Here is an 18,154-nt window from a genome sequence, read left to right on the forward strand (position 1 = left end):
TGCTATTTTAATTATTGTTTAGTCACAATTTGCAAACACAACCCCATCATTAGTTTTTGTTTGATTAAACTACAATTTGAACTCAATATTACTACGCAGTCCTTGAGATCGACATTCGGGGAATTTCCCTATTATTACTACAGAGGCAAAATAGTACACTTGCTATTTTTCCGATCACGCGGCTTCGGCGTTACAAGCCCAAAACTTATAAATAGAAGCCCTAGCTTCCAAGTGAAAGACAGATCTTTTGTGAGCGAAATTAGGAGAGCATTCTGAGTTTGCAGTCACGAACAACAATTGCTTTTAATTTACATCATTGTTGAATCCTTGATCGAAAGAGAGGATTTTTACTTTTGCCCTAGGTTACTATATTGATTCAATTGCAATTTGCAGAGATGGAATTGTGATTGGGTTTTCATAATTATCGTTCCTAATTACTATTATCGTTATTGATATTTGGAGAGATCGAATCTCATACCGGTAAAAGTTATCTAATTTGGTTTGCAGACATGGAATCATATTTGAGGATAAGTGAAGATAATAGTTCAAATGATTGTTCAATTGTGAATTAATCCATAAGTTGTATAGGAATAGGTTGATGAACCCTAAAAGCTCAACATATTTCCTTAATCGTTAACAAATTCTCATTATTTGCATTCTTATTATTATTTAGATTTGACAATATTAGAATCATAAAACAAATCCAATTACTTTTTCTCACTCAAAATAAACAACTATAGAACGGCAGTGATATTAACCAATCCCTGTGGATACGATATATTACCGAAAATATTTACCCACAAATACTTTCAACAAATTGGCGCCGTTGCCGGGGATTGGTGTCAATATTGCACGCATTGCAATAGTTCTTATTTTGAGTTTTAATTTTTATTTTCTTGATTTGGTTGTTTCACTCGTTTGTTAGTTTGTGCAGAAATTCGTGTATGCGCAGCAAAGTTTCTAGCGATCAACTTCTTTTTGATCCCGAGATCGAAAGGACCGCTAGGAGGTTAAATAGCAAAGCACGAAGAAGAGCAAACATAGCAAGAACAAGAGACAACGCAACCGCGACATCGTCACAACAACTTGAAACTATTGACGAGTCGCAAGAAGGACTCTTCTTTCACGAACTATTCACGGAAGAAGAACCGGAAGTTATTATACAACCTACTGTTGTCAACATGGCTGCTCCTGGTCCATGTGCAAATAGTCCAAGACTCAATCCTCAGTTCGCTAGAACTGCCGCCAACGGGCGACCGACAGAACTGAAGACCGGTATCATACAATTGATTTGTGCAAGTCCTTTCGCCGGATTGGACCATGAAGACCCGTACACGCATCTTACTCGATTCTATGAGTTAGCGGGTACCACGGGTGTCGCTCAAGCTGATGAGGAAGCATTATTTAAGAGGTTGTTCCCATACTCTTTGCTATCTAAGGCAAAAGATTGGTACTTGGATCAACCTGAAACAGTGATGACTGATTGGAATACCTTAGAGGAAAAATTCTTGGAACGGTTTTATTCTCAAAACCGATTTTTTGAAGCAAAAACGGCAATAGCAGTATTCTCTCAAGGTAGTAGTGAATCATTGAATGAAGCATGGGAGAGGTATAAAGCTATGTTGAGAAAGTGCAAAGGACACGGTTTCGCAGAGGTTGACCAAATCCACATGTTCCATAATGGTCTCACCCCGACCAACAAAACACTCTTGGACGCCACAGCTGGTGGCTCACTTATGTCCAAGACACCTGCTGAAGCTACTCAAATAATTGAGCGAATGGCTCTGAATGATCGTCAGGGTAACCATGATCGAACTGTCAGAGACAAGAAACCCGGAGTATTAGAATTGAACAACAGTGATGCCCTGCTGGCCCAAAATAAGCTTCTAACATCACAAGTGGAACTTTTGACACAACAAATGTCTAAATTACCACAACAAATCAAGGAGCTGAACGGGGTATCTAATTCTTATCAAGTTGCTAAGTGCGAATTGTGCAAGGGAGATCATCAAACAGGATTCTGTCCACCAGTTCTAGAAGAAGAAGTGAATTACATGAACAACAATCAAGGACAAAGGCAGAATCAATATCAAAACCATCCATACCAACAAGGTTATCCACCAAGGAATAACAACCAAGGGTACCAACAAAGGCCACCAAATCAAGGGTATCAACAACAAACCTTCCAACCTTACACTCAACCACCACCACAACAAGGAGGACAATCTAAGTTAGAAGAGGCCATGAATCAATTCATGCAAATGTCAATGACAAATCAGAAGAACCAGGAAGCTGCAATTAAAAATTTGGAAACTCAAGTGGGGCAACTTGCTAAGCAGATTGCAAATAATCAATCAAATGCAACTTTCTCGGCCAACACCCAGGAGAACCCAAAGGAGCATTGCAAAGCGGTGGTAACAAGGACTGGAGAGAAAGGTGGTAAGGATGAAAAGGAAACGAATGAGGTGGAGGATGATAAAGACAAGGAAGATGAAAAACATGATGGAGAAGACGAAGAATATGAAATTATTAGCAATGGGGCTGAAGAAGAGGATGTGAATAAAGAAGTCAAGAAGGAGAAATTAAAAAGAAGGAGTGCTAAAGATAAGATGGCGAACAACACGATTCCAAGTCAACATTTGCCATATCCCCATGCTACATCAAAGAAAGACAACGCTAGACAATATGCCAGGTTTATGGAAATTTTTAAGCAACTACAAATTAATATTCCATTCTCTGAAGCTATTGCTCAAATGCCAAAATATGCGAAATTTATGAAAGATATCTTGACAAAGAAGAAAAGACCGGAAGAAGAAGAGGTTATTATACTTGATGCACAATGTAGTGCTATAATATCACGCCTCCCCCAAAAGGCGAGAGACCCCGGAAGAGTCACATTGCCGGTTACAATAGGGAATCAGAATATTGGGAATGGATTGATTGATCTAGGATCAAGCATCAATTTAATCCCCCTATCAATAGTGAAGCGGCTGGGAAATATTGAAATGAAGTCAACAAGAATGACTTTGCAACTTGCAGATAAATCTACCACTCTCCCGTATGGAATTGCACAAGACATGTTAGTGAAAGTTGACAAATTTCTGTTTCCGGTGGATTTTGTGGTGATTGATATGGAAGAAGACAAAGATTCACCTATCATTCTTGGAAGGCCATTCATGAAAACAGCCCAGATGATGATCGATATCGATGATGGTATAATGAAGCTAAGGGTCCAAGATGAAGAGGTATGTTTTAATCTTTTTGATGCCATGAAACAACCCAAAGACAAGAATGACTGCTTTCGCATGGATGTAACTGAAGAAATCGTAGAAGAAGTAGCAAGCCAAATTCGTCTTTCTAACCCTTTAGAGAGATCTCTTGTTGATTCGTTTAATGTACTTACTCAAGAAGAAGAAAAAGAAATTGAGTTGTTCCTAAAAGAATTAGAGAAAGGTGACAACACATCCAACAAGGAAGACAAAGTGGAAGATTTGGGGCTGAAAAAAGAAGTGAAAGAGTCAAAGATGGAATTAAAATTACTCCCAACTCATTTGAAATATGTATTTTTAGATGAAGAGGGAAGTAAACCGGTCGTTATTAGCTCAAAGTTGAATACTACAGAAGAGGCAAGACTCATCCAAATCCTTCAAAAAAATAAAGCGGCAATCGGATGGGTATTAGCAGATTTGAAAGGTATCAGCCCCGCATATTGCATGCACAAGATCATGTTAGAGGAAGAATTCAAACCGGTGGCTCAACCGCAAAGAAGACTAAATCCAACAATGAAAGAGGTGGTAAGAAAAGAGGTGATCAAACTCCTAGAAGCAGGAATGATTTACCCAATTTCTGACAGTGCATGGGTAAGTCCAGTACAAGTTGTTCCGAAGAAGGGAGGCATGACGGTAATCCGAAATGACAAAAATGAACTCATACCAACTAGAACTGTGACTGGGTGGCGCATGTGTATAGATTACCGGAGACTCAACAAAGCTACGAGAAAAGACCATTTTCCACTACCATTCATGGATCAAATGCTTGAGAGGTTATTGGGGCAGAATTACTATTGCTTTCTGGATGGATACTCCGGATACAATCAGATTGTGGTCAACCCAGAAGATCACGAGAAAACAGCATTTACATGTCCATTTGGAATTTTCGCATATAGAAGGATGCCATTTGGATTATGTAATGCCCCAGCAACTTTTCAAAGGTGTATGCAAGCCATATTCTCCGACCTTATTGAAAAAAGTATTGAAGTATTCATGGATGACTTTTCGGTATTCGGAAAGACTTTTGATGCATGTTTGAATAATCTGGATGTGGCACTTGAAAGGTGTATTGAGACCAATTTGATCCTAAATTGGGAGAAGTGCCATTTTATGGTAACGGAAGGAATTGTACTCGGACACAAAGTATCTTCACGAGGACTTGAAGTAGACCAAGCCAAGGTGGAGGTAATTTCAAAGCTCCCACCTCCAATAAATGTCAAAGGAGTACGAAGTTTCTTAGGTCATGCAGGATTCTACAGAAGGTTTGTTAAAGACTTTTCAAAGATCGCCAAGCCCTTGAGTAATTTACTCAACCAAGGTACGCATTTTAATTTTGATGAATCTTGTGTTCAAGCTTTCAATGACCTAAAAGAACGGCTAGCCACCGCACCTGTGATCGTAGCACCCGATTGGAAAAACCATTTTGAACTCATGTGTGATGCTAGCGATTATGCCATAGGTGCGGTACTAGGCCAGAGGAAAGGAAAAAATTTTCATGTCATACACTATGCAAGCAAGGTGCTAAACGACGCCCAAGTCAATTATGCTACCACAGAAAAAGAGTTTTTAGCTATAGTGTATGCTCTTGAAAAATTTAGATCCTATCTTATTGGGTCAAAGGTGGTAATTTACACAGACCATGCGGCCATTAAATATCTGCTCACCAAACCGGATTCGAAGCAAAGACTCATTCGTTGGGTCCTTCTTTTACAAGAGTTTGACATAGAAATCCGGGACAAAAAAGGTTCAGAAAATGTGGTAGCAGATCATTTATCCCGTTTGGTCAATGTAAATGTCACCAACCAAGAACCTGAAATAAATGAGACATTTCCGGATGAACAACTATTTGAAATACAAACAAGACCATGGTTTGCCGATTTGGCTAATCATAAAGCAACCGGTATGATACCGGAGGATTTTGACTGGAACAAGAAGAAAAAGTTGTTAGCCGATGCAAAATACTATGTGTGGGACGACCCATACTTGTTCAAGATAGGTTAGGATGGAATTCTAAGAAGATGTGTTACTGAAGAAGAAGCCCAACAAATCCTGTGGCATTGTCATAATTCACCGAGTGGTGGACATTTTAATGGATGGAGGACGGCAACAAAAGTCCTCCAATCCGGATTTTTCTGGCCAACTATTTTCAAAGACGCCCATCACCATGCAAAGAATTGTGACAGATGTCAAAGAGTTGGTGGGATAAGTAAGCGAGATGAGATGCCACTTCAAACCATTATTGAAGTAGAGGTTTCTGACTGTTGGGGCATCGATTTTATGGGGCCATTTCTTCCTTCTTTTACTAATGAATATATTCTAGTTGCAGTGGATTATGTTTCCAAGTGGGTAGAAGTCATCGCTACACCAAAAGCGGATGCCAAAACAGTGCTAAAATTCTTAAACCGTAACATATTCACACGTTTTGGCATGCCTAGAGTGATCATAAGCGATGGTGGATCTCACTTTGTTAATGAACAGGTGGCAAAAGTGCTGGACAAGTATCATATCAACCACAAAATAGCATCACCATATCATCCCCAAACCAACGGGCAAGCAGAAATTTCAAATAGAGTAATCAAGAATATTCTCGAGAAGACTGTGTCAGAATCCCGTAAAGATTGGGCGGTAAGGATAGATGATGCCTTGTGGGCATATAGGACAGCATACAAAGCACCGACTGGGGCATCACCTTTTCAAATGGTTTATGGTAAGGCGTGTCACTTACCGGTGGAGGTGGAGCACAAAGCACTATGGGCATTACGTTTCTTCAATAGAGATGATAGTTTGGCATATAAGAAGAGGAGGAATCGACTCCATGAGCTTGAGGAATTCAGGTACCTAGCATATGAATCTAATAAAATGTATAAGGAAAATATGAAGAGGTACCATGATAAGAGAATAAAAAAGAAAGAGTTCAAGGTGGGCGACCTTGTGTTACTATTCAATTCTAGGCTCAGGCTTTTCCCAGGCAAATTGAAGTCTAAGTGGTCAGGACCGTTCATAATCAAGGAAGTTAAACCATACGGTGCCATCACTATCGAGGATAGTAAGACTAAAGACAGTTGGACCGTTAACGGAGAACGGTTAAAGAACTACCTTGGGGGAGAGTTTGATAGAGAAGTGTGCACAATCTCACTTCTGAACACCTAGGCAAAGGAGTTCGACCGTCGAGCCATGCGACGTTAAACGAAGCGCTTGTTGGGAGGCAACCCAACAGAGTAAGTTCCTTTCATTTTAAGTAAGTTCTTTTAATTTTTCTGTTAATTTCTATATGTTTATCATCAAATCAGTGCAATAAGCACAAGGAAGGTTATAACACATTGAAGTGGGGAAGCAAGCAGAAAAAGAGCAAAAAAATTTTAAGACCGCGCCGCGGACCTTTTGTGGGGCGCCGCGACGCCAAACAGAGATATTTGCGCGTCGCGGGAGTTACCTTGCGCGCCGCGGTAGTGTGAAAATAGAAAACAAATTTTAATTTAAAAACTGCTCACTTCCCCCTCATTCTGTGTTTTTAAACCTCCAACTCCTCAGAGCGAAATTTCGCGAATCTGCAGTAATACCCACTAATCTTGTTCATTCTCACTCATCATTACTCAATCTACAGTAAGGTATGTTCTTCATTCTCTACTCTTGTGTTCTAGCCAGTTTGTTTCACTTGAAGGTAACCCTAAATCTTAGGTATTAGGAATTTAATGACATTTGTGCGAACCCTAGGGTAGAAGACATTGATTTGTTGTTCAATTGCTCTGCTATGGTCTGATTAAGGGTGTTAGGGCTTTCAAAGAAGGTCCAGTGTAGGGAAGGAAACCCTCAGTTGCGCCGCAGCCGCGCCGCGGAAAACCGCGCTCGCGCCGCGGCTGGAGATTTTTGAAAAATTTTGTTTTGTTTTTCTGACCCTATATGTTGCTCTATCATTTGTTGTGATAATTGCAGATGAATCCTGCCAAGAGAGTACGCACCAAGTCCACAAGCTCTGGTCGTAGAGGATCCCGTGCTACTGCAAACCAAGCTGATAGATTTCTAGGTCGGGCCCAAGCAGACAGGTTCAAGAATCTGGGTTCCCGCGCCATTTTAACTGAGAAAGTGGTTGTCCCCTTAGGACAAGGAGGGGGTCCTTATGTTGCTATGTGGGATTTTCTTGAGAATAGGAACTGGCAACGTGTGTTCGAACCACACACCGTCATTGACTATGACATAGTAAAGGAATTCTATGCAAACGCTATCAAAACCACCGATGAATCAGTAGCCTACACATATCAATCCTATGTAAGAGGAAAAACTGTGGCATTTGATAGAGCTTCAATCAGTGAATTTTTAGGGGAACCCCTCCAATTGACGGTGACGGACAATGAGAGGTGTTTCTACAGGCAAAATGTAACTAACTGCGTCAATCTTGTGGAGCTGATGTCTGAAACAATTTGTATTCTAGGGAGAGGACCAGAGCTTAGCCGGCAAGGAAATCCAACCCACTACAACAGGAAGGATCTGAGCATTCATGCAAGGGGCATTTTATCTGTGATCCTGTACAACATCAGGCCAAGGACACATGTTACCACGGTTCCGCTCGATGTGGCATTCCTGATAACCGCCATCATGACCGAGAACACTGTTGATGTTGTCTTCATTCTTTCGAATGAACTGCGCCGAGCTGCATTGAGTGACACACAGCATGGCATTAATGCCAAATGTGTGCTACCCCTACCCGGTTTGATTATGGGATTATGCAAAGAGGCAGGGGTAGAAATTCCAGGACAGGGACACCATGTGGTTAACACTTTCATTGATGATGTTTTTATTGACAGGTTCTGTGCAAAGCCATATTACAGGGATCAATCAGCAGCCACCCAAGCTGGACCTTCTGTCTCTGCAGCACCACCTAATAGTGGTGCAGGGCCTTTTGATCCTCTAGTGGCTCATCACTATTATTCGGCTATGTTTGAAGCGAATAAGAGATCCCAGATATTCCTGCACGATGCCATGCAGCAGCAATTCAGGAATCTATCTGTTGCCCCTGAAGAGAGAACTTTCCCAACCCGGGAGAGCTATTTCACCTACTGTGGTTGGCCAGAGACCAACCCTTTTCCTGTTGGGGGGGATGCATGTGCAGGTGGTGCAGGTGCAGGTGGCGCTGGGAATAATAACCCAGAACAAGAGGATGAAGACATTGATGCTGATATTGATTCGATGTTTGTGTGAGGTGATGTGAGAGAAAAAGAGTTTTTAGCTGGTAACTGATGCGATGATAATACTGCTGTTGTCTTATTTGTTTTTTTCTGACCTGTACTCTGGTGAACCTTAGGGTCACTATGACTTGTTTATTTCTTTAAAGTATATGTTAAGTATTGCAATTAGTTTGTTTCTTTTCTGTCCATTTCGATTTAGAGTAAGTAGTCCCACAACAAAATGAGAATCTCAAGCAAAGCACCAACAATGAAGCAACATGCATGAAAGTGGTAGTGAGTGAAGTGAAAATTTTTGAAATTTTTTAGTTCGCCTACTTTTTCAATAAAGTAACAAAGCAGGTATGGATTTTTGAACTCAAACTCCTAATGTGTGCATGAAATTTAGGTTGTTAGTAAATTCTTAACAGAAGTTCTTTATGGTACACTATTTTATTGGATCGGTTTAGCCTTAACCATTGTGAGGAAAGCTTTCCATTGTTTACTATATGCAGGAGACCATCAATTGTTTTGACTTGTTTGTATCATGCTAAACCGGTTGTTGCATCGTTTGTGGAAATCTGTGAAAGTGATTTAGGCGTTTGTTGAATCTGAGAGTTCTTTTAGCCTATTTTAACGTAAAACTTATTTTCTTCTGTGAGAGTGTGATCTTTTTGCTAACCATTCTTTGAGCCTGAGGTCAAGATAAGCATCATAATATGCACCAAGGAAAATACCTGGTGAGTTTTGATCTCAATAAAAAGTTTTGTTTTGGACCATCAACCATAAAATTTGGTGATGTGTTTTCTCTTTGACCTTTTTAGAAAGTAGGGGAGCATTCATATAATCTAGATACGGGTTGATCTCCAAGTTGGGGAGAGTCACAATCAAAAGAAGAGTAAGTACAGGTAGTAATCTGTGAAGGATAAAAGAAATTCGTAGCTTAAAAAAAAATTTGTTGAAAAAGAACAACGTTTGAATCTAAACAGTTGTTGAAAAAAAAAGAAAAAGCAAAGAAAAAGAAACACTGAGCTACGAATGAAAAAAGATGAATGGGTGAAAATTAAAGTATAGAGAAGAAGGAATGAGTTATGATTTGGATGCTTCCCTAGATTAGGAACAACCCTTGATTATCTTCTTTTCTTTGAATCTAAACCGCATTACAACCCTAGAAAGACCTTCTGATTCTCAGATTCCACACGACTTGATGCTAACAATTTGGTGAACGTATGATATGGATCTTTATTGATTTAATTGTTTGGATGAGTGTTTAACCCCTCTTTTATTCATCATACTTTTTGATGAGAGTGATTAGTGCTGATTCAATTACAATTGTGTAGTGTTTTGAACTTCTGGAGGTAATTTGCCTTCAAAATTTGTTTCGTGTGTTTGTTCTGAGTTTGCAGGAAGAGAAGGAGTATTTTGCTTTGGTTACTAAATTGAACCACTTGAGAAAACTTTTTGAAAAACTTGTTGCATGACTGTTGGTATGTTTTGTTGGAGGTAAGTTAAATTGTTTAGGGACAAACAAAGCTCTAAGTTGGGGAGAGTTTGTTAGTAGTAAATTAATGGTAAATTCATGTGTTAATATAAGTAATTTCTGGTCTAAACTAATGCAAATTGTGATAGATCCATAGGTTTGTTATGAGAATTGAACTGAAAAGGTTTAGTTCATGTGTAAAGCAAATCGAATCTCTTGTGGGTATTATTGATGCAGGTTTAGAGTTGAACTGGAGCTTTAGGAAAACATGAAGAGGAAAGAAAGCTGGAAGTCTCAAAGGCAAAACAAAAAGAGGAAGTTTGACAAGGGCGCGCCGCGGGAGTTCTAGCCAGCGCCGCGCCAAAGTTTCTGTTTTTGATCGAGCCGCGCGCATCCGTTGCCGCGCCGCGGCCTCGGCGTTACAAGCCCAAAAATTATAAATAGAAGCCCTAGCTTCCAAGTGAAAGACAGATCTTTTGTGAGCGAAATTAGGAGAGCATTCTGAGTTTGCAGTCACGAACAACAATTGAAGGCCAATTCTTTACCAATTGAAGAAATTCCGTTGAAGAAGATGAATCCCTCCATTGATTCTTGTGTGTTCTTCATGTCTATGGAGAGCTAAATTCCTCTTGTTGAGTTTAAGGTAGTAGTTAACCTATGAATATACAATATCATTGATTCTTTCCTATGAACAATTGTTTGAATTTTATTATCAATAAGAAACCTTGCTTTTAATTTACATCATTGTTGAATCCTTGATCGAAAGAGAGGATTTTTACTTTTGCCCTAGGTTACTATATTGATTCAATTGCAATTTGCAGAGATGGAATTGTGATTGGGTTTTCATAATTATCGTTCCTAATTACTATTATCGTTATTAATATTTGGAGAGATCGAATCTCATACCGGTAAAAGTTATCTAATTTGGTTTGCAGACATGGAATCATATTTGAGGATAAGTGAAGATAATAGTTCAAATGATTGTTCAATTGTGAATTAATCCATAAGTTGTATAGGAATAGGTTGATGAACCCTAAAAGCTCAACATATTTCCTTAATCGTTAACAAATTCTCATTATTTGCATTCTTATTGTTATTTAGATTTGACAATATTAGAATCATAAAACAAATCCAATTACTTTTTCTCACTCAAAATAAACAACTATAGAACGGCAGTGATATTAACCAATCCCTGTGGATACGATATATTACCGAAAATATTTACCCACAAATACTTTCAACAGTTGCTCTACCTGGTTGTTTAAATTTGAATATTGAATTCAGAGCCTGATTGATTGAATAAGATCTTTGAAGAGACTCATAGCCTGACTATGGATAACATCTTCTTAGAATATGATTCCAATCATATTCATTGTTTATCACTTTTCAGAGCCTGATTACAATCAAGGTTCATGATATCTTGAAAAACAAAATCACTTTTAACAAAAACAAAAGTTTTATGTGAGGTTAGAGAATGTGAGCAGTTTCATTTCAGAAAGATGATTATTAACATCAAAATTTTGACTTCATATATTACTCCCCCTTTTTGTCATAATCAAAAAGTTTTAATCATGTGTGAAAAACATAAGGATCAAAAGACTAGACAAAATAAGATAATTTCATTTAGAAATGATAATCAACATGAGTTTTAAATATCAGAGCAAAATATAGCAAGACATATAAGATCCTAGGGTTCAGATAGAAAAAGGAAAAATAAAAATCCTAGAATCTAAGGTCCATAAGATGAAGTAGGAGGTAATATGGTAAGAATCAACTTCATCATGCTCTGAAGAGTTTCATTTGCAGTCTTTTGCTCAAAGATGCTTTTTCGGAATTCAGCCTGTTCTTCTCTGATTTCACCAATAGATTGTTCCAAGCGCATGATGACAGGATCAGTAGAGGAGACACCAATTGCATAAACTTTAGCTCCCTTTCCCTTTGCTTTAACCTCTTTGGCCATATTTTCTTCTTCTTCTTTTCTGAGCCTTACTTCTTCAGCATCTTCAAGAGCTTTGGCTTCTTCCGCTTTTTGCTTAGCATCAAGTAGATTAAAGAGTCTGATCCTTTCCTTCTTTTCTTCTTCTTTTTCTTTCACCAGCTAGACACTTACAACCCTAGATTCATTTAAGAAACTTATCATTCTTTCAAACTCATATGACATCCACTTCTAAAGATTCTTCCAAGAATCATCCAAAGCTTGATAATCAGTACTAGTGCTAGCCTCTCCTCTGACCTTTGCAATATTTTTCTGAGCCTTTCTATTAAACATATTTTTGAATTCATCCAAGGTTCTTGGAGTTTTAAAAGAAGTTGGTTCATATGTGATTAAAGGCAGGGTTGTTATAGGTGTCTGTATTTCTACAGAGTGATCAACCATATCAAGAAGTTCAAAAGTTGTGTAAGTTTCAGTTGTGGGTATTTAAAAGGGCAGAGATAGAGTTGGTTCAGATGTGTTTAAATGAGTTTGCTCAGCGATAAGGTTCTAGATGACTAGGCAGATAGCATATCCTAGACGCTTGACCTTTGTCGTGCTTGTTCTTTGTTTTGCGCTCAGAATGTTTTGCTACTTGCTTCCTTTTGCTTCTGGAATGTTCAATTGGATCACAATGAGAAGCTGAATCGTCGTATATGAAGTTGGACATATCATGCCCTTCATTCATCATCACTTGCATACATTCGTTTGTACCTTGTACTTCGTACTACATAATGTTATCTTTTTTTCTTCTTAAACTTCAGAGGCTGACAATATGAGTTGGAAGAAAGAAAATAAGATTTTGGGTCTTCATAGCTTCAAGTCTTCAGAGTCTTTAGAACCACGTCTTCGGAGTCTTCAACACTTGGTCTTCAGTACCCTTTGTCTTCAGAAACATGAACCTTCAGATCTTAAAGTCTTCAGAGTCTTCAAAACTGCATCTTCAGAACTGCGTCTTTAGAGTATTTTAGCACTTGGTCTTCAGATTGGTTTCTTTAGACTTCGTATCAGAGTGATAACTTTAGAGGCTTCTGAAGCGTTTTGCTACTGTTCATCAGAACTTGTGTAGCGTAAATGCGGAACTTGGTATCTTCTGATGTATTGGCCACGCCTTTCATCAAATTCATAGTTTGTTTATTGAAAGCTAAAAGCAACAAACATTAGAGTACCAAAATTGTTTATACAAATATACTCATTGTTATCATTAGAACTCAGAGATATATTGGAGAACCAAGTCTTGTTCTAACACATTTGTGCCATGGGATTTCTTGAACATCTCGTCTACTAAACCTTCACCTGTAAAGGAAGTGAAAAATTCAAAGCAAGAAAAAACATTCCCGGAAGAAGTCAATAACGTTTGTGATATCCCTTTGAGTCAACTACCAAGGTCGTGCGTGAAAGGGGATGGATTGGCTATTTCTATCCCTGGGCAAGAATATCTCTTGGGTGTGGAAGCATGCAACCATAACCTTTAAGGTCGTGTCGTTTGGCACAATGGTTCTTCCCCTTTATCAATTGCAATTTTGAAGGACATGTTGTTGAAGATCTGACATTCAATCGGAAAATGGGGCATTACATCTCTAAGAAAAGGGTATTTTTAGTTTTCTTTCTCGTCTTTGGAAGATGTTAGGCGAGTTAGATATATCGACTCTTGGAACATTAACCCGAGTTTCCTTAATCTTTTCTCTTGGTCAAAGGACTTCAACCCTTTTCCCTTAAGCAGGCTTCTGCACAAGTTTGAGTTCGAATTCATGTCCTCTCCCAAGAATATTAGAGGTCGAAAATATTGTTTCCAATCGCAAGTAGCATCAGGACATCATTTTGCACTGATTTCGCAACTAGCAAATCTTGTTTTGATAGGTCATTTGGCCACTATGTGTCTGTGCTAGTGGATATGGAAATATCAAATGACCTCAAACACAAAGTATTTGTTGAAAGAAAAGGACTCGCTTTATTTGTTGAACTGGAGTATGCAAATTTACCCGATTTTTGCTCTTCATGTAATTGTATCGGACACAACTTTGATAACTACAGAAAGAACAAAATGGATGGTGAACATATAATGTAGTCTTTTGAACATCGAGCTTGATTGTTATGGTCATCGAGTTATGATAAAGTTGGGATCAAGTGTTTGGTGTCAAGTTATGATTAAGTTGATGTGCTACTTGGAGGAGAACACCTTATGTCAAGTGGCATTCGCTGAAGTCTGTGAAGCTTTCTAATCAAGAAATTATCTAATGGTGGTATTTATATTGAAAAATTATCCCAAGCCTCACCACAAGATTATTCAAGTGAAGCCTCATTAAAGTAGTGTTCAATAAAGTCAGTTAAAGCTCGTTGAGTTGGTGTCAAGTGATTACTGTTTATAAAAGTATAAGGCAAACTCTCAACTTTACTAAGGCAAATCACAAATGCACTTTAAACCCTTTAGAAAGCTTATATCTTATTAAAATCACAAAATTGTATTTTTGTGCCTAGTTAATTGGCTAAGGACTTGAAAAGTTACTTATGAATGGTTTTTGCACTGGATAATAGATTATCCCTTAGACATAATAGATTATTAATTTCGTAACACCTCAATAGCAGCTATTAAAGTTAATAGTATATTATGAAATAACTCTTTCGAAAGCCTTCCATTTTTGGATTTGATAATTGATTATTGGATATGCATTACCGATTATCAACCTTAAAAGCCCATTGATTTTTTTCCCATATTTGAGATCCCTTATATCCTATAAACAGAGGATTCCTTTTTCATTTCTCTCACACCAAAAATCATATTTCACACATCTTTCTTTCATTCTCCTCTTTTATCTTGTGGGGAATTATTCTAACTTTTCATTGGGAGAAAATTTATTTTGGTTATGAACTATAAACTAATTAAAAAATATCTTGTCTGGTTGCCGAGGTGGTTGGGGAGGTCAATGTATTTAAAAATCTTAGTCGATCCACGAGCTTAGATTGTTGTTAATTGCTCTCAGTTGGTTGTGGAGGTCTCTGTAGTTAAAACTTTATTTTTGATTGAGAAGTTAGCCATTGTAAAACTGTAATCCTTGTAAAATGAGGTTCCGGGGCTAATCCTATTAAAAGCTATCATCATATGGGAAACTCTCAAGAAGGAATTCTTTGGGAGAAGATTAGTTCACTTCATTAGATCGAACCTCTATAAATTTTAAGTGTTTTTCACTCTTCCTTTAACTCTTTACTTTTCCTTTTTATTATTTCCGATGTTGTTTAGCTTATTTATTTTACAAATATTTTTTCGATAAATCTCTTTGGTAAAATTTTCAATTATAAAATGGTTTTTTAAACCCATAAAATCCACCCTCCCTTGTGTTCAGAGTCTCATATCCAACCCGTAGGAGACGGTAATTCACCACCCACATTGGTTATGTTTGTCCCGTAGCAAACAAAAAAACAAACATATTGATAAACAGTTTGTTGATGGCTATCCAAAGACAATCGAAAGCCTAAAAACTGTAGAATGAAGCACTTTAGAGAATCGAGACGGTCATTCTAATCCACCAAGAGCCAAAAGATCTATACATGATTGTCGCGGGTCAAAAAATGATCATCGCCACGAAATTGTATCAAACAGAGTCGCCACCAATTTTTATTTATTCCAATGGGAATGGGAAAATATTGATAAAACCCACAAATGAAATGAAATGGACAAAGTTGGTCATCGCAACCAAATTTGGGTTCGGGAGTCGGTTAAGTAAGGGGAAGGTATTAGCACCCCTTACCTCCATCGTACTCGATGGGACCCATTTAGTTATTCTTGTGATCGATTGCTAGCTTATTATTTACTTGCGTTCTAATTATTATATGGACAAAAAAGAAACGGAATATGGGTTTTTCATTATTGTGCTCGCCAAGACAATTGAGTCTTGTGCCTACATATCTTCAATGGAAGAATCAGAGCGATTGTAGTTCTAAAGAACTACGGAATTTGTTGGTTGATTTTGATGGGTCTAATCGCACTTGGGCGGGAAGACGAGTTTTTGAATGTGGTTCGCACTTGGGCGAGATTTGCACTTGGGCAAAGAAATGATGAGTTTGAAATAGGTGTTTTATGAAAAATTGGGATTCGAGTACGTAAACAATGGCTTAACGGCCATCGCCTAGAATACTTGAAAGAGCATTTGCTAAATTGAGTTCTTATGAAGTTTTTTAATGGAATACAAGCATTCAAACAAAAGCTTAACGGCCATCGTCTAAATGCTTTAGAGCAACTTGTACAAGTACGTACAACCCCCTCTTGATTAATCCATTATAAACCGAAATTGATTTGATAAAAAACGTTTTGTAGAGAAAGGTGAGACAAATAGAATTTTAAGGATCTTTAATGGAATCAAAGCATTCAAACAAAAGCTTAACGGCCATCGTCTAAATGCTTTAGAGCAACTTGTACAAGTACGTACAACCCCCTCTTTTCAACCATTATTGACAAAATTCAATTCGATTATTAAAACATTTTTTGAAGTTTTTGATTATGACCAAAGATATTTGAAAAAGATACTTGGTGTTGATCAAAATTGTTGTGAATATTGAACAACTCGACATTGGATCGAGAAGTTTATTTGAATGAAAACTTATTTTTGGTGTGAAGTTGCTTAACAAAGTAAAATATACTTAACTAATTAATTAAGTTGTTAGAAAAATTTAATTAGTAAAATTAATTCAATTAAAAACTTAACTAACTAAATCATTTAACAAGTGAGCTAGTGAAACAAGTGGAGATTGGGCTAGGGCAAGGCCCAACAATTAATGGATGCAAGCAGTAGGAGTGACATTAGCAAGTTGGTGGTGAGGATGATAAAAATACGGGCTAGACAGCCCCAGGCCCATTCGGACAAAATAGGAGAGGGGTCCAAAGAAACCCTAAAGGGTGCTAGCCGCCCCATTTTGCACTTGATTGAAAGAAAGAAAAAAAAAAAAAATAAAACTGAAACACATTCTCTCTGTCTCTCAACCGCTTATTCTATGACCTGTCTCTCTGCTTTTTCTATTCAAACTTTCGCTCTCTTCTCTCAATCGGTTCATCACCTCTCAATCTCGTATTCTCGATTCGTTCTTATTTTTCTGGAGACAAACGTAACAACAAAAGCTCAACGATTTCTCATCCGCTCGCAACGATCTCTCTCGGTATCGATCAAAACACGAAATAAAAACAAAACAAAATCAAACATTATACCCTTATTCCCAAATTAAACCCAACCCCAATTCGTTGATGATTCAGTGATTACAAATTACAAATGATGAGAAGAAATCCAAAGCTAAACGTATTATAAAAAATCAAAAGAAAGCGCAAAGGGAATAAAAACCAGATATGTTCTTGATCTTCTCTGCTACTGCTTCTTGCTTTTTAACTTTTGATCTTCCTCTCTGCTTCTGTTGTGCGTCTGTTGTTGTTGAAGAATGTCCAACGGCTTAGGTGTGAGCGGCGAGGTGTTAATGCACTGTGTTGTGAAATATGATGATGATGATGCTTCTGTAAGTGTTTCGGTTGATGTGTGTGAGGGTGAGATTGGAGATTTTGTGGTTGAGTGTTGGTGACGGCGAAGTTGTGTTGTTGGTGCGAGTGTGCGGGTGATTCAGTTAGTGAGTGTTGATATTGCTGTTCTGAGTAGAACTTTCTGCAAGAGATGGTTGAATGGTGGTTCGGATTTGAGGGATTGAGTTGAAGGGTTTGTTTGTTTGTGGTTTGTGTGTTTTTGGTGAGTGTCTCGTGTGGTGAGGTTGCTGAGTGTAAAAATGGTGAGCGGAAGGCTGTTTAGAGTGAGTTCTGTAGAGGTTTGAGGGATTGGTTAAAGAAAGTTCAGAGTGTCTTTTTTTTCTTGGTGGCTTTTTCTCCCCCCTTCTATGTTGCTGAATGTCTGTTTATATAGAATATAAGATTAGGGTTTGGATGAAATTTGGGGGGAAATTTGGTGTAGTATTTGAACAATTGTGGTAATCTGTTTCTATGATTTTGTTGTGCAGGTTTGTGTGGCTATTTCTGTGAAAATATTGGTATCCTATATGCAGGTTTTGGACTATAATGGAGGCAGCAGGTTGGTGGAGCAGAGCAGCAATATGCAGGCTTTTGAGCAGAATTTTTGTTGTCTTGCAAGGCTGGTGATAGTGGTCCGTCCGTTTCTGCTCTTGAAGAAACAACAACAACAATTCTTTTTTTTTTTATCTTTTATCGTTTTTTTTTTGTAATGGGCCCATTGTGGTGTTCTCAATAATTAATAAATAAATAAATGGAAACAAATCATATTTATGCAAG

The sequence above is a fragment of the Vicia villosa genome, linkage group LG1 (assembly GCF_029867415.1).
Source record: "Vicia villosa cultivar HV-30 ecotype Madison, WI linkage group LG1, Vvil1.0, whole genome shotgun sequence".
NCBI lineage: Eukaryota > Viridiplantae > Streptophyta > Magnoliopsida > Fabales > Fabaceae > Vicia > Vicia villosa.